This window comes from Ursus americanus, chromosome 20 (genome assembly GCF_024610735.1).
Source record: "Ursus americanus isolate L20-20 chromosome 20, mUrsAme1.1.p, whole genome shotgun sequence".
In the NCBI taxonomy this organism is placed as follows: domain Eukaryota; kingdom Metazoa; phylum Chordata; class Mammalia; order Carnivora; family Ursidae; genus Ursus; species Ursus americanus.
The window spans coordinates 40,888,255-40,906,092 of NC_142146.1; the positions used below are offsets into that span (position 1 = coordinate 40,888,255).

At 34.2% G+C, this 17,838-nt stretch overlaps 1 long non-coding RNA gene across 2 annotated transcripts in view; it reads left to right on the forward strand.

Moving 5' to 3' along the window:
* LOC123802773 (uncharacterized) overlaps positions 1–17,838 on the forward strand; it is a 203,477-nt gene that overhangs the window by 169,416 nt on the left and 16,223 nt on the right. For both annotated transcript variants that reach the window (XR_006782645.2, XR_015727960.1), the window contains 2 exons: positions 5,270–5,306; positions 11,257–11,341. This is a non-coding gene — a long non-coding RNA (uncharacterized LOC123802773). The remainder of the gene's footprint in view (positions 1–5,269; positions 5,307–11,256; positions 11,342–17,838) is intronic.

The following is a 17,838-nucleotide window of genomic DNA, read 5'->3' on the forward strand; positions in this document are numbered from 1 at the left end:
ATATTAACAGACCTAGTCCAACAATACATTAAAAGAATAAATAAATAAACATTCACCACGATCAAGTGAGATTTATTCCTGGTATTGAAGGGTGGTTTCATATTCACAAATCAATGAATGTTATACATCACATCAACAAGAGAAAGAATAAAAACCATATGATAATTTCAGTAGATGCAGAAAAAGCATTTGACAAAGTACAAATCCATTCATGATAAAAACCTCAACAAAGTTTCTTTAGAGGGAACATACCTCAACATAATAAAAACCATATATGAAATCCCATAGATAACATCATACTCAATGGAGAAAAACTAAGAGCTTTTTCCTGAGATCAGGAACAACACAAGAATGTCTACTCTCACTACGTTTTTCAACATAGTACTTTAAGTGCTAGACACAGCAATCAGAGAAGAAAAGTAAAGGTATCCATATTGGCAAAGAAGTAGTATAATTTCAGTACTTGCAAATGACATCATATTATATATAGAAAACCTTAAAGACTGCACCGAAAAACTACCAGAATTGATAAATGAATTCAGTAAAGTCTCAGTATACTAAATCAGTACACAGAAATCTGTTGCATTTCTACATGTGAATAATGAAGTAGCAAAAAGAGAAATTAAGAAAACAACCTCATTTACAACATACCAAAAAGAATAAAATACCTAGGAATAAACTTAGTCAAGGAGGTGAAAAACCTGTACTCTGAAAACTATAAAACACTGATGGAAGAAAGTGAAGAAGACATAACAAACGGAAAGATACTCCATGCTCATGGATTGGAAGAAGAAATATTGTTTAAAAGTCCATACTACCAAAGAAATCTACAGATTTAATGCAATCTGAGTCAAAATACCAATAGCACTTTCCACAGAACTAGAATAAACAATCCTAAAATGTGTACGGAACCACAAAAGACCCCAAATAACCAAAGCAACCTTGAGAAAGAACAAAGCTGGATTTATCACAATCCCAGATTTCCAGAAATACTACAAAGCTAGAGTACTCAAAACAGTATGGTACTGGCACAAAAACAAACATCTAGATCAATATAATGGGGTAGAAACCCCAGAAGTAAACCCATGATTATATGGTCAATTAACTTTAGACAAAGGAGGCAAGAATATGCAATGGGAAAAGTCTCTCCAACAACAGCTACATGCAAAAGAATGAAACTGGACCACATTCTTACATCGTACACACACACACACACAAAAAAAAAACAAACTCCAAATGGATTAAGGACCTGAATGTGAGACCTGAAACCACAAAAATCCTAGAAGAGAGCACCGGCAGTAATTTTTCTGACATTGGCCATAACAACATTTTTCTAGATGTCTCCTAAGGCAAAGGAAACAAAAGCAAGCAAACCATTAGAACTACATCATAATTTTTTTTGCACAGAAAGTGAAACCATCAACAAAACAAAAAACAACCTATTGAATTGGAGAAGATATTTGCAAATGACATATCTATTGTGTTCATATCCAAAATAAAGAACATGTACAACTCAACACCAAAAAACCCCAAATAATCCAATTAATTTGCAGAAGACATGAACCAGACCTATCTCCAAAGAAAACATACAGATAGCCAACAGAAACACGAAAGATGCTCAACACCCCTCATTATCAGGTAAAAGCAAGTCAAAACCACAATGAAACATCACCCTCATACCTGTCAGAATGGCTAAAATTAAAAACACAGGAAACAACAAGTATTGACCGAGAATGTGGAGAAAAAGGAATGCTCTTGCCCTGTTGGTGGGAATGCAAACTGGTACAGCCAATGTGGAAAACATAATGGGAAAATTAAAAGTAGAATTACCCTTTGATCCATAATTGTACTACCACATATTTACCCAAAGAGTATGAAAATATAAATTCAAGATATATACACCCCAGGGATGCCTGGGTGGCTCAGTCAGTTAAGTGACTGACTCTTGATTTTAGCTCAACCGATGATCTCAGGGTTGTGAGATCAAGCCCCATGTTGGGCTCCACAGTGGGTGGGGAGTCTGCTTAAGATTCTCTCTTATCTCCCCCTCTGTCCTTCCCTCCCTCTCTCTATAAAACAACAAAAAAAAGATATATACACCCCTATGTTTATTGCAGCATTATTTACAATAGCCACCTTATGTAAGCCATATGGATGTCCAATGATAAATGAGTGGGTAAAGGTGATGTGATATTATATATATATATATATATATATATATATATATATATATATATATCAGACACACACACACACACACACACACACGAGGAATATTATTCAGCCCTAATGAGAATGGCATCTTGCCATTTGTAACAACATGGACAGATCCAGAGGGTATGATGCTAAGTGAAATAAGTCTGTCAGAGAACAAGTACCATATGATTTCATTCATGTGGAATTGAAGAAACCAAACAAACGATAAAAAAAAAAACAAAACAGAAAAATAAGACTCAAATATAGAGAACAAACTGATGGTTACCAGAGGGGAGGTAGATGGGGGGATGGGTGTGATAGATGAAGGAGATTAAGAGTACACTTATAGTGATAAGCACTGAGTAGTGTATAGAACTGTTGAATCACTGCATTGTACACTGAAACTAATATAACACATGTAAATTACAATGGAACTTTTAAAAAATGCAGAATGAGACCTATAAATACAGAAACTGATTTCTGCCAGAGGGGAGGACAGGGGGTGTGTTGAGAAAAAATGGTGAAGAGGCGAGGGAGATACAGATTTCCAGTTATGGAATCAATAAGTCATGGGAATAAAAGGCATGTAATAAGGAATATAGTCAATGGTATTGTAATAACCATGATGGGACAGATGGTAGCTTCACTTGTGGTAACACAGCATAACGTATAAACTTGTCAAATCACTAAGTTGTACACCTGAAACCAATGTAACATTGGGCATCATCTATACTCAAATTTTTAAAAATTAAAAAAAAAAATCAACCTACAAACTTCTAGTTATAAGTCAGAAATGAAATAAACTATATAGGGAATATAGTCAATAATATTGTAATAATGTATGGTGATGGTGATTATACTTATAGTGGTGAGCACTAAATAATATATGGAATTGTTGAATCAATATGTTGCACACCTGAAACTAATATAATGTCAAATCTTAATTATATTTCAATTAAAAATACCATTTCAAAAAAAAACCACCTAAAATAATCCTTATACCCAAGGGACATATTTTGGGGTGGCAAAAATCTACTTCCCTAGAACAGCTAATAATGGTCTTCCAAGGGAAGAATATATATTTAACCAACAAATGTTCTCACCATTCATTAAAAATAAAGGGGCTGAATAAAGCATATACGTGCAGACAACTAAATTAACTCGAGAGGACTTTCTGCCAACAGAAAGGCAAAATACTAAAATTGACTATTAAAGGACAGTGGATCTCTTTTTCTGGAGAGTTTTGTTTTGTTTTACTTAACATATCTTATTGTATCATACATTCCTGAAATATTTAATTCATTATCTCTCTAATTTTGATTCAGTGTCCCAGCCACTGTCTGATGCCCAATTTTCTGGGATGTACTGTCTGTGGTCACTTCATTTAATAGGTATCTGTGCCTATTTTTAATAGGAAAATTTATCAAAAAGTTGAAGCCTTTTAGGTGTCACCTTTTCAGCTACTTGCTAGAGGTCATTGCCATAGCTTTTTCCCTTATCAAATTGAGTCATCCAGTGGCAATAATCTGATTGCATTTAGCATGGTGCCTGCAGAAACATCTTTGTTTTCTGAACTGCTCTATTGTGTTCATCTTTTTTAGACTGCATCCAGTTTCATTAAGGAACTTTGCTATAAGGTTTTATTCAGTCTACAAGGGGGGAGAGAAATAAAAAGCAAAATACCAAAATTGTCTTGAGAGACTTCAATAACATCAGTTTAAATTTGTTATATCTCAAAGCACATTCCAAAAAGACTAGTTAAAAGAAAAGTTGTTTTTCCCATAAGATACAACTTTCCGGACACACACAAATCACTCAGACTTTCGGAACTATATTTCCACCTAACAAATAGGAATCAAAAATATGTAAGGGAAAGATATATATATATAAGCGTAAAGTGTTCTTCAAATAGAACCCAAATATCTGTAGGCCCCTACAGCATAGAACAGCAATGAATTTATATTAGCTTTTAAATCCTAATCTTACTGACAGCTTCCCCCATCTATGCAGGTACAAGTGACGGGTGGTTAGTTAGAAGCCACCACCCAATCCTATTTTTTTCCCAAAGCCCTTCCCTTCCAATTACTTTAAGAAAAGTCTCCTTTCTCTTTTTCTCTTTCCTCTTCTCTTTGGCTATCCTTAAGTATTCCCTCTAGTCATTTTTATGCTGCTAAAACTATTTTATTTTGGCAGAAATTTGAACCCAGGGTCCCAAACAACTCTGCCCTATACTCCAGTACCTATACTCTAATACTGCCTATACTCCTCGCAAAACCTTTTGTCACAAGAGCCCCCTGATCCTCTCTAGAGACATCAAAAATTCTGTGGTGGCTCTGGAGCAGCTCATACTGATTCTCCAGAACCAATTATTCAATTTCAGGACTTTTGGGAGCCAATTGTTAAACATGGACATTAACAGAAATTAAACTATATGAACTATAGTAAAGTAAGTTACATTGAAAACATGGGCACTGAATACTCCAAATTTTCACTTCCTAATAATTTTACTACATTTACTGTTATCCATTCTGTTGTTATTTATAGCTATTGCATGTATATGTTAGAAATACTATATAATGACATACTACGCGCATAGCTTCCCAGCCCCATATTCAGTGATATGATGTCAGCAACTTCAAATCATCCATGGTGAGAGTGGTGTGCTGGTAAATGGTTAACAACCAGTTCTTCAGAAGGAAAAGATTTTATTTGTAGTTTGTCAATTGCTGTGGTATAAATATTCCCACAATAGCTAACCAGCTTATAAAACTCCTGAAAATTTGGCAATTTCCTCTGGTACACTTGGAGTTGGCTCCAATACAACAGTGAAATTTTTGGTGCCAGAAATAATAAAGCTGGCAAACATTGACAATTAGGTTTTTATTGTTTTGTTTTCTGTGGTTTTTATTATCATTACTATTGCTTATTATTATTATTATTATTATTATTATTATTATTATTATTATTTATTATTATTTGGGTTATTTGAAGGCAACTATTAAACACATCCCGGCACAGCATAATGTCAGATTGTTTCTGAGGCCCAGCTTCTCCTTTTCTGCCTTTGACTTAGGTGGTTTTCAAGACCAGAGACTATCCTTAAATCCGAGGTAAGCAAACCATGCCTCCACCTGACCTGCAGCCTGTTTTTGCATTGCCCTGGACCTGAGAATGTTTTCTGTTTTGTTTGACATTTTAAAAGGGTTGTAAAATAAAACAAAGACTGTGTGGCAGGGAACTTATATGGCACATATGGAGGAGCAAAATTTGCCCCCCCCCATGTGTGTCTCTGACATGCAGATTATTTTAGGGTGATTATTTTTAAGAAACAAGAGACTCAAAGTTTTTCTTTTTGCCTCCCTCCTAACTGCCTAAAAGAATTAGAGGACCTGTTCCAGAAGGGAGCTATCACTATAGGTAACTATAGTATAATAGGAATTGGGTATGGTAGGGAGGAACCTAGCAAGGCCTGTTTGGTCAAAATCCTCTTTATGTCCCTTTGTTTCTGGATGGCCCAGCAAAAATTTGTTTACCAAACATTTACTCTGTTCTTCCTCTGAATTGCCTTCCTTCCCTTGGAAGCCCCAGCCCCCATCCCCATCTCCTTAGTCCAGAATGATATATATACCTGGTCTTGCCTGTCTTTGGAATCTCTTGTGTTTATGCGGATTCCCCATACATATGTAGTCAAATTTGATTTTCTTCTGTTAATCTATCTCATGTCAATTTAATTCTTAGACCAGTCAGAAAAAAAACTTGAAGAGTAGAAGAAAATTTGTCTTCCGTAACACTTACAAAATTTGCAATATTTGATATCTGGTCATTTAAGAAATATGTTGCCGGTCTTAGTCCATTTCCTTATTCTCAAATTTCTGTCTGGACTATAATTTTGGTTCTTCTCTCAAATATCAGTAATTCCAGGTGAATGATACGGCATCATAATTCTGTCTCACACTTGTTGGTTTCCACCAGCTATTGTATCTGCCCTGCCTGGTATCGTTTCAGGCCCAAGTGCTATATAATTCCTAAGTATTTCTCCTGACAAAAACACAGCCTTGGAAACAAACTAGGTGCTCAATTTTTAAAATATTTAACCAGGTAGGAGTTGAATCATCTTCTAGAGAGAATGATAATGAGTGGAACAACCATGCAGAGAAAAGCAGGTAGTGGAGTCTCATGTAGAGAAAGTACTTTTGTCACCAGCTAGACCCCAAAACCTGATCTTGACTGCCCACGAGCTTTTACCCACCAGCCTTTGCCCCACATTTTTTCTCAAGCTCTTCTTTCCAGCTTCTCTCTTAACTTAGGTAAAAGACCCAACAGGCACAGCATCCACTGACAGAAACCAAAATTATCCCTTCAAGCAATAACAACTGCTCTGAAAAACAGCTGCAGCTGGCCCAGACCAGCCAGACCAGTTTGAGTTCAACCCCCTACTCACATCTCCACAGAATGGACCATGGAGTGACCAACGGAATAACCGACAGTTACCTTTACGTCATTATATAATACTGGAATCTCTGCCCAACATGGAGCACAAGGCTCCTTGATGTAACATACAATGTATGCATAGGACTGTTTCCTTAAGGCACATGTGAGACCTTATGCCCACCTCTACATATGACGACAAGATTCCCCTTTCTGAGTATGCATCCTAACCTAAAGGAACTGATTCACCCTTGCTCTGGGAGTTACAGCTTTAGAAGTCAATTCTTGTGGTATCTTTAGTTGCTACGAATTAAGTTTCCTTCGTGTGGCAACCCTACCTGTTTTAGTTTCTACCCGTAACTCACCAAGGAGTGAAGTCACATTAATTCCATTACCATTTGGCTCATTATTTTCTAGTGTCCTCACTCATTTAATTATTAGAAAGCACAATTCTGACACTGGAACATGGTGCTGAGTAAAACAGAGACAAACCCACTCACAGGAGCCCCCAACTCCTGGTTCTAGACGTATGCATCAGTATTAGCTGTAATTTTTACTCTGGTCATTGACAAAGCAGACTTTTCTTCTAAAAATCCTCTCTCCGTGACCCAGCCTGTTGTGAAATAAATTATGGTTCCATGCCGGTTTATTTATGCCATTATAATTATATAAAATATAATTATATAATTATGTTATGTATTAATATATTTATTATATAATGTGTGCTAGTTTTATTTTATATATATATGTAATATATATTATACACATATATGTAAAATATGTGTAATTTATATATTACATATGTTCATTTTTATTATATATAATTTGTTATTTTACATATAATTTAAATATATTTTATTATATATATAATTTGTGTTTTATTATTTCAACTATGTATGATAGATATTCTGTTGGTGAGTTTCTTAACTTAAAATAATTTTACTTCTTTTATACCTTGAAACACAATTTATCTTTGGGAATGCTAGTCAAGAAATGTTTCAGCTCTATAAAGTAAGGCAACTACAGACTCTTATTAAGAACTTAAAATTTTGAATAACTAAAAATGGGTTATATTCATCATAACAATATGTAAAATAAAGTTTACAATCCTTAATTTTTTTCCTAAAAGTATTTATAATTTTTAGATATATACAAACTGTTTAAGACGTTCTATGATACCATTATACTGTAAATTTATATCATTTTTATGTGCAGATTTTAATGCACAGATAGTTTTCATTTGTAGGGTATTTTCCACCCTCTGTAGGATTTTTCCAATATAAGTGAAATAAGTTGTATCTAAACTCACACAAGATTACATGAAAAAAATACTTTGATAGAGAGGCAAAGAGGAGGAGTGGGAAAGATGGGCAGTGATTGATGGTCAAATAGCATTTCCTGTTTCCATTTCATTAACTTTAACCTGTATTGAATTGCACTTACAATGCAGTTAAGGCTCGCATGGGGTCTTCCAGGTGACTGCTTAGGAGCTCAACTACCGAAAGGATTTACCAATGACATGTCATTTTGTACTTTGACATACGGCAGAATTTGATTTTCAATCAACTTAGTGCAGAAGACTTGTCTTAAAATTGCTGACAATTCTGATTTATTTTCATGGGTTAGCAACTGCCTATTTCTTTGCTTCCTGCTGTGTAGCATCCTTCTTAAATTTATTTAATCTAGGAATATGCTTTTCTGACTCCTTCATTTCTTTCTAATCACTCTGAGTTCTTCTCTAAAGTCCTATAATAATAGTCCTGTCCTGAAACAATAATCCCCTTTGTTCACACTGCTTTCCCATCTCAGAACTCTTAAACCATTATTTAAAGCTTTTAGCACATGTTGCTTGCAGTATCTAGAAAAAATTTTTCTTTGCATTTTTATCTTCACAAATAGACTTTAATTCTTTAAACACCATGAATCATGATTTATGCTAATTGTGGGTCCTGTATCTCATAAGCTCTTGTGGACATTAACAACACAATATATGTAGGGGAAAAAATAATTTTCCCTCTATAATTCTGACTTCTTAGCTGAGACTACTGTAATAAAAGATTAACAGAAAAAAAATAGAAGTTTATTAACATGTATATTTCATGTATACATGAGAGATATCCAGGGAAAAATGAGTAACTCAAAGAGGTGGCTTAGAATTCAAACTTAAATACCATTTTAATTAGGGAAACAGAAGAGAGATCCTCATGGAAAAAAAAGACTTTAGGAGGGATGAATGGGCCCTTAGAAGAATAGATGGGAAGTATGATACTTTGTGACAGAGCTTGTCTGGTTGCTGATTTCCAGCCTCCTTTTTTGTGCTAAAAGTCAATCTTGCCTGTCTGATGAAACTCCCTGGGAGGGAATCTATGACAATTGAGTTCCTTTTTTAAGATCAGTCTTTAGGCAGAAAAGAGGAGTTCAAAGAAAGGCTCTCCTTGCATTTGCTGCTTTTTAAGTGCCTGTAGTTCAAAATAATCAATACGCCAGCATGACATATTTTAGGGTGAAATATTCTGCTCCTCTTCACATACTTCATGAATGAATAACAGGATCTTTGAAGCGCAGTCTCCAAATATTCCATTTAAGAAATTCCATTCGGTCATTTGAATATTCTTAATTAACCTGCAAAAATTGTGCTGGTACTCATTTTTTTAAAAATATTTTGTTTATTTATTTGACAGAGAGGCAGTGAGAGAGGGAACATAAGCAGGGGGAGTGGGAGAGGAAGAAGCAGGCTCCCAGCAGAGGAGCCTGATGTGGGGCTCGATCCCAGAACGCCGGGATCACGCCCTGAGCCGAAGGCCGACGCTTAACCGCTGTGCCACCCAGGCGCCCCTGGTACTCATTTTATATACATGAAAGTCTTAGAATGCTCACAGCATAAAGGAAAAGCCATGATTATAACCAGAGTTATAATAGGACGGCAAAGGTAGAACTGTTTGATACATTATATTTTTAATACCATTAAGTAAATTTCTTTTAGTTATAATTTATAATTTTAAAATTATTTTGTGAATAAATGTACAGGGACGTTAGAAATCATATTCTTCAGTAAATACATTTAAATACTTCACTGAGCAAAATTTCCAAGTATATATAAATACAAATGCACAAAGAGAAATGTCTATTTTTTAAACTTCCTGACTGGCCATAATCCTACATATATTTTTGAGAAATATTTAATGAGGCAACCAAAAGGGATGCTTTTGTTTAAAGAATAATGGTTAAATAATGACATTCTACTCTAAGCATAAACAAACCAACATATACACAAATCATATATTTGGAGATGGAAAAATATCTAGTAGGAGCAATATCAAGTAAACTGGTCATTTTATAAATAAAACAAAAAAGAATCAACGAATGTACTTTGTCTAATGTTATTCAGATATAGGGTTAAAACTAGAAACCGTATGTCCTTATTCAGAGAGTTTCCTATTACTCTTTATCTCTGTCCCTCTCTCTTCTCCTTCTCCTTTTTTACCTAAATGAATAAAAGTGAACACTACATGTGTCATTATCTGAAGTATGGAATTCATAAAATACAGAGGCCTGTTCTACTATGTATAAGATATACAATAGAAACCTAGAGATATTATTCGTCAAGCTTATCCAATGATTAAGACGACAGAATGAAAAAATTTTTCTAACATCAGCCAATGATTTGATTTTTTAATGCTCCTGAGAAACAAGTTTTACCAACTGAACACACGTGTGAACAGTCAACTCAATTTTTTAACTGTTAAGAAATAAAAACAATAGCAGTACAACCACAGAAGTTATTTAATTTTAACCTGGCATAAAATTTCCTGACATTTATTTAATTATTTCTAAATTGAATGAAAGGAAATTATGCAAGGGGCAAATTCATTTTTGAGCCTAAATGTTTTCTGCAATTAGGAAACAAGCTTGACAGTATGGCAAGTTTTTTTTGTTGTTGTTTTTTTTTTTTTTTTTTTTTTTTTTTAATGTGGACATCTGTCTCTCTATTCTGGAGAACATAAATACAGCCCACATGGTATGTTCCAGATGGTGAGCTTTTTCAGTTACCATGGCCCAAATACACTGCTGAGGTGAAATGGCATCCCTCTTCTTGCTGTATACTATAGGAAGTGAGGAGCTGAAACTTTCACAATTCTATATGAATGACAAAGAGATGTACTGTTTACATTTTCAAGTGTTTGGGATGTTTTCTTCTTATATGTTGTATTTAAATATTGTCTATAATCTTCCCATATTTAAAATGCTATTAGTGGCTATGGATGGCACATTTTCTTGCATAATATCCCTTCATTCCCTTGATGTTTTCTAAATAGATAAGAGATCATTTTCAAGCATATGGATTCTAATCTTATAGCAACGTTTGGCGTTTTGGAAAGCCATATCATAAATTGCTAAATGAAAATGAATCACCAAATTTATACAGTAATTGGAGTGAAGTATTACAATCTGTGTCGTCAAAAAATGCCTCCCTTAAGAAATACCTAACTTCTTACAGAAAACTAGTCAAGGATATCTATAACTGAATGAGGAAGGACATTTATGGGAAAAAAATGCTTTGCAAAGCATTTCATTTGCAGTGCTGGCATTCATGGGCTCTATCAAGGGTTCTATTCCCTTTGAAATTTCTAGGTTCTGAGCTTAAGCATCACTGATCCAAGAGGAAGATCGAAGAAATAACGCACCAACAGTTACCAACTACACTCATCTCATATAGGTGAGTAAACGCTGAGGATATAGGCATTCTTTTTTTTTTTTTTTTTTTTTTTGGATATAGGCATTCTAAACACAGGTGAGAAGGTAGGTCTTTTGCAGGAAAGAATTGTAAAGTACATACATAGTGAACTATTCTCCCTGATTACAATACATGGGTTCTGTCTATTTAATTTTCCCTGTCTATCCTCCAAAGAAAAAAGTACATTACCACAGTGAGGCTACGAACAAAAGAAACTTGTTTGGAAATAAAATTGTGGTCAGGGACTTGAACGTTCAAGAAAGCTAATTTTCTTCAGGTTATAGATATTTGAAATGAGAGAAAACTATATGTAAAAGTGTATGCCTATCTATATACATTCAGATTTTATGCCATAAATATATTCATCCTGGGCCATAAGTTTGTAAAATATTCTGTGGATTTAAATTGTTTTTTAAATAAATTAGAAATCTTGTCTATAAAAAAGTCCAAGGTATTTATCTCTATATATGTACTATTATTAACCTAGCTAGTTAAAATGCAGTTATTTAGACTTAAGGTTAATAATTTTTGTGATATCTTCTAGATTAAAACTTGAATAAAATCTGGAAAAAACTTTTGAAAAAGAATTCTGAAACTCCTTGATGCAAAATTTGTATTCATTTCAGGACTGCTTAGCTTGAGGATTCTTGCATTGCAATGCTCAATATTTGTGCATAATGTGCTTCAATTTAAACCCATATTGCAAGCCTAATAGACTTCTAATGATACGCCACACTACAGATTCCCAAGGAATCTAAAAAAAAAAAAAAACAAAAACAAAGAAACCAACTTCTAGAACTAATAAGTGAATTCAACAAAGTCACAAAATTCAACCAGGTCACAAAATGTCAGATAAGCATTCAAAACAATCAATTGTATTTCTGTAACTTACAATGACAATAAGGGCACCAAAATTAAAAATACAGTACTATTTACAATTGCTTAAAAAAAGTACATGGGTATAAATCTCACCAAACATGTGTAGGGTACTTATGCTGCAAACTACAAAACACTGATGAAAGAAATCGAAGTCCAAATAAATGGACAGAAATAATCTTTCATGGATTGGAAGACTCAACATAGTAAAGATGCCAATTTTTCCCAAATTGTTATATTGGTTTAAAGTGATTCTTATCGAATGCCCAGCAAGATTTTTTTTTTAAGTTATAGATGAACTTCTACTAAAATTTATATGTAAAGTCAGAGGTACTATAATAGATTAACAATTTTGAAAAATAAGAATAAAGTCAGGGAAATACCTTTATCCAATTTCAAGTGCTATTATAAAACTATGGTAATCAAGACTTTGAGATCGGTGAATGGATAGACACATAGATCAATATAGTGATATACAGGTATCCCTTGCTCTTCAAAAGTTTGCATTATGCCATTTCACTCTTACAAAAGACACACATTACTATCTGTTTTCACCAACCAAAAGAAATCTGAAGAGGATATTCACTTTCATAAGACAAAAAAGCAATAATAGTATTCAGCATGTGTTTTGCAGTAAGCTGGTGTAAGGGCAGCAGGTACCCTGAGCTGAGAAAGGGGCCCCGCCCAGCTCCCTCCCTGGGACCTACACTCAGCATCTCAGCATCAAGCCACCATAGGCTTTGGACTGCGTCTGTGAGCATCTATGCTTTCTCTCCACTTATTTTGTGCATCTGTTAGCAAGATGTGTCCTAAGTTATCAGAAAAGCTGAAGAGGAGTTATATTTGGGTCAGGGAACGCTCAAAATTTTTCCTCATAATGGTATTTGCTTCTTTGCTTTATGTCATTTCAGCTTATGAAAAATTACATAGGAATGCTCTACTTTTGGATAGCAGGGGAAACCTGTAGAGAATGCAGTTAGAAACTAACGCAAAGCTGCCAAACTGATTTTGAGATAAGTGAAAAGCAATCCAATTCAGGAATGAGAGCTTTTGAACAAATGGTGCTTGGTGAATTGTATAACCATAAACAGAAGAAAAAGAGAGGGGGGTAGTGATGGAAAGAGAGGAAGGAAGGAAGGAAGGAAGGAAGGAAGGAAGGAAGGAAGGAAGGAAGGAAGAAAGGAGATACATAGGCGGGCAGATATCTGATCATATTTTTGAATGATAAAATGGCAGAGAAATAAGATTGATAGCATAATTAATATAAATACATATATATGCATATATACATAGAGACAGATACAAGTTGAATATTTTTATATTTACCTGTGCTTTGCATATGAAGAATACACAGAAAGAATTGGGCAAGTAGAATCAGGAGAGAGAATTGGAGAACTGTGCTTTCAAACCACACAGGTATGATTACCAGAAAGAAACCTGTGGCATTTTTAAAGAGGCAATCCCCTACAGTCAGCTGTCCATATAAATCTGTTAGGATTGAATGAGAGCTTCCTCTAAGCCTAATAATGCTTTGCTGTTTTATCAGCCCCTGCCAACATTTTATCTCAAATTAACCTTGAGATCCTACCCACATTTGTTTCCTAAAACTGTTAAAGTTGACTTTTTAAGTTGCTAGTGACAGAAAGGCTACTCAAATCAGCTTAAGTAAAAAAGAGAACCTCAGTGGCTCCATAATGGAAGGTAAACTTTGCTCCAAGAGCCATGAGTCCTCTTTCTTTCTGCTTTTGTTTGATCTGGGTTCTGATCACTCTCCTAACAGAGATGGTCCTCCTTCAAATGGCAAAAGGAGTTAGTGACCCAGAAAAAAGAGAGAACTCTCCTCTTGCCACTGCATTAGGTTTACATTTCAGGGAAGGTCTCTGATTGGTCTGACATGGAAACAAAGCTTATGCTTTTTAAAATTATTTTTTTAAAGATTTTATTTTTAAGTAATCTCTATACCCAACATGGGGCTCAAACTTACAACCCTGAGGTCAAGAGTCATGTGTTCTTCCAACTGAACCAGCCAGGTGCCCCACAATGCTTATGCTTTTTGACATGAGATTTGCCTCAGAGCAGTGAGATAATACCATTAGTCCAGATCCTAGGGCAGAAGGAGCTGCCCAAAGAAGTGAGGAAGAAAGGACTGCGCTGTTGTCCTTCGTAGCTGGTTTGGCATCTTTGCCTCTCCACTCTGGTGTCTAGTTTGGCCCACTGTTTTCTTCAACTCAGGACTCATCATGACACTAATCATTAAGGGCTATGATAAGAAGTAACTGAATAAAACATGAATTGAATTGGAATTTGTCTGTAGTTCACATTTGGTCCATCTCCAAGGGAAGCATATCACTGTGAAATGGCACCAAAATTTTATATATTATATATTTTACATATTACATATTGCCTCCACATTTAACATCATTTTCCCCAATAGGTGCTCAAAAAATAACCACAAATAAATGAGTAAATTTACCAAAAAACATTGTTTGCTGGCAGTCTTTTGTTTGTTTATGCAAAATGTATGAAACAGAATTCCCTCATGTTCTATAAATGAACTTTTTATGGCCTTGAAACTAAGCAACTCCTTTTTGTAAGTGGTAAATTACTCTTTATACTTCTCAGAATCTGTTCAAATCAGTATCTGACATGTATCAGAAGCATGGTAAGTTCTAGAAAAAGACCATATATACACTGATCAAAATTTAGCACAACTAAGAAGGGTATATGGTTAAAATGGTTTAAAAAAAAACCTCTGTTGTGTAAAATACAGGACTCTGTCAACAGATACCCTTGGGGTGTGACATTTTAGACTCCCTGAAACTAAATATACCTTAACTTGAAACGGATTTTAAAATAGAAACCTCCTTACAGGGGCGCCTGGGTGGCTCAATCATTAAGCGTCTGCCTTCGGCTCAGGGCGTGATCCCAGAGTCCTGGGATCGAGCCCCACATCAGGCTCCTCCACTGGGAAGCCTGCTTCTTCCTCTCCCACTCCCCCTGCTTGTGTTCCCTCTCTCGCTGGCTGTCTCTGTCAAATAAATAAAATCTTTAAAAAAAAAAAAAAACCTCCTTACAGTGAGTCCTTGCCTATTCACCTCTCTTCCTTAATTCCTACACTTCCCTTATGACTATGTCAAGAATAGAGTATCTCCTACCACTGACATTCCAAGGAATCACTTGGCTTACTATTGCAAAAGAATAGGTATAAAGATACGCACTTCAACTTAGCCGGAATCAGGTATAAAACGTAAATATCAAAAAATGCATACTGTCAACATAGCTATTTTGTTAAGCCCTTTATGTTATCTGGAAAAATCTGTTATTGTTATTGGCTTTCAAAATGGAGACAAGTATAATTTAAAATTTAATGTATTTAATGATTTTAAAAATTACACTACTGTCTTTCCACCTCCATGTCCTCCTTTTTGAAAACCCCAACATCTGTTAATTTTCATTCTTCTCATTTCGGTGTTTCATCACTCATTTTGTATGGGGAAGGTTTTAAATATTAACGTGGGTCAAATTGTTATATGTGACTGATGATTAGTTAGAAAATTAATTCTTTACAGATTTATCCCCTCACAAATCTTTCATGATAATTAACAGTCTCAATTGTCAAATACTGTCAACCAGTAAATCATGGCATCAAGAATTTGAAAATTACTCAATATGAAAATCATTATTTCACATGGTATATTACTTTCCTGTGATACGTTTCCTGAGTAATGGATTCCCATAGCTTGTTGATGTATATAAAATATGACTAACACTTTTAGGATAGATCATAGATAGCTAGAACGTAGACTTTACTTAAGCAATTCAAAACCTTATGTGAAAGTTTTTGGTTAATATTTGAATTGGTTACTCATAATTTTGCATAAGATATGAATATTGTTTAAATTAACATAGTTACTATTTAAACTTATCAAAAATGCCAACATCATATCTAACGGTAATCATAGTAATGATGAATTTGGGATGTCAGAGCCAAGTGGATATAACAAAAAAAAATGAGGTGAATATTTATTAATGATTTATTGTACACTAAATGCTATTCTTCGTATATTATATATATTATTACATTTAATATGATGTTATAATGCAGGTACTATTTCATCCCATTTTACACATGAGAAAACCTGAGAAGCTGTGTAAACTAATAAAAGAAAGTTGAAGATAGTGAATAATAAAAACTGGATTACAACACAGAGTCTGGCTTCCGCAGCCCGCTCTATGGTATCAGTTCTACTGACAGTCACATATATGAAAATGTCCAGCCTCTTAAAAAGAATAATCATTTATTAAAATTGATTAATAATTCAGGCATTACTGAATTATTCATTTAATAATTATTAAATGAATAATTTATGTATTATTTTTAGATGATCCAAGTCTTTATTTAAAATCAATCAATACAAAAGCCTTGTGGCTTTTGCTGTTTTCTAGTTAAATCAACTGATTTACTAATTATACTGTTTGAATTATACATGCTTATACAATGCATGTATATCCATATTGCAAAATACTGTTTTTCCCATTTTTTTTTAATCATCAGCTTTTAACTTCTTGTTTGTTGTATGCATGTGATTATTAGAATATTCTATATGAGAATTTGTTGAGGGAGCTTATCTTTTAAATTTTTTTTTAAGATTTTATTTATTTATTTGACAGAGAGAGAGGCAGCCAGTGAGAGAAGGAACACAAGCAGGGGGAGTGGGAGAGGAAGAAGCAGGCTCCTAGCAGAGGAGCCAGATGTGGGGCTCAATCCCAGAACGCTGGGATCAGGTCCTGAGCCGAAGGCAGACGCTTAACGACTGAGCCACCCAGGCGCCCGGAGGGAGCTTATCTTTTTAACTGATAAATTTTGACTCTTTAAATCTCCATTAGAAGAAAGTAACTTCTGTTATATTCCTCAAAAGTCAATACATTTTGACATCTTGATAATTCAAAGTTTGAAGTTAACTGTTAAAGCTACATGGGAATTATTTCTACATCTGTTCATACTTACAGTAAGGTAAAATAAATTATTTAAAAAATATTTCTATCTTTAGTTTATGTATATTTCCAAATCCCTAATCCAAATATTTTACTTCTCTTTGTTGCAAGTTTTGCACTGCTCATTTTAAATGCCTAAGACAACTGTTTGACAATTTAATAACAAACTTATATTCATTTTCCTTAAATAAATTATATTATAAATATAAATCATGACCTAAGCCTTAAACTGATATTAAAGCAAGCAGATAAACTTATTTGTTTACTAAATCTTATTATTTGTCTAGAATTCCACAGTTAAAATCATTAAAACCATTTATTTTCATCTTTATAATTTTATTTTTTAAAAGATAATTTTTGTTTAACACAGTTTTATGATTAAGTCAATATTTATTGACTAGTAGTATTTGTCAGGCATAGGCTAGGAGCTGAGAACACAGAAATGGCAAAATATAACCCTAACCTAGAAGAATCTGGAAGAACTACTTCAATGTAGTAGTGAAGCAGAAAGGACAAGAATTATTACAGTTTAACTGAATGGGAGATAAAACAAGAAATGGTAAAGTATTAGGAAAACACATATTTCTGTTTAAAAGTGTGGAAAGTAT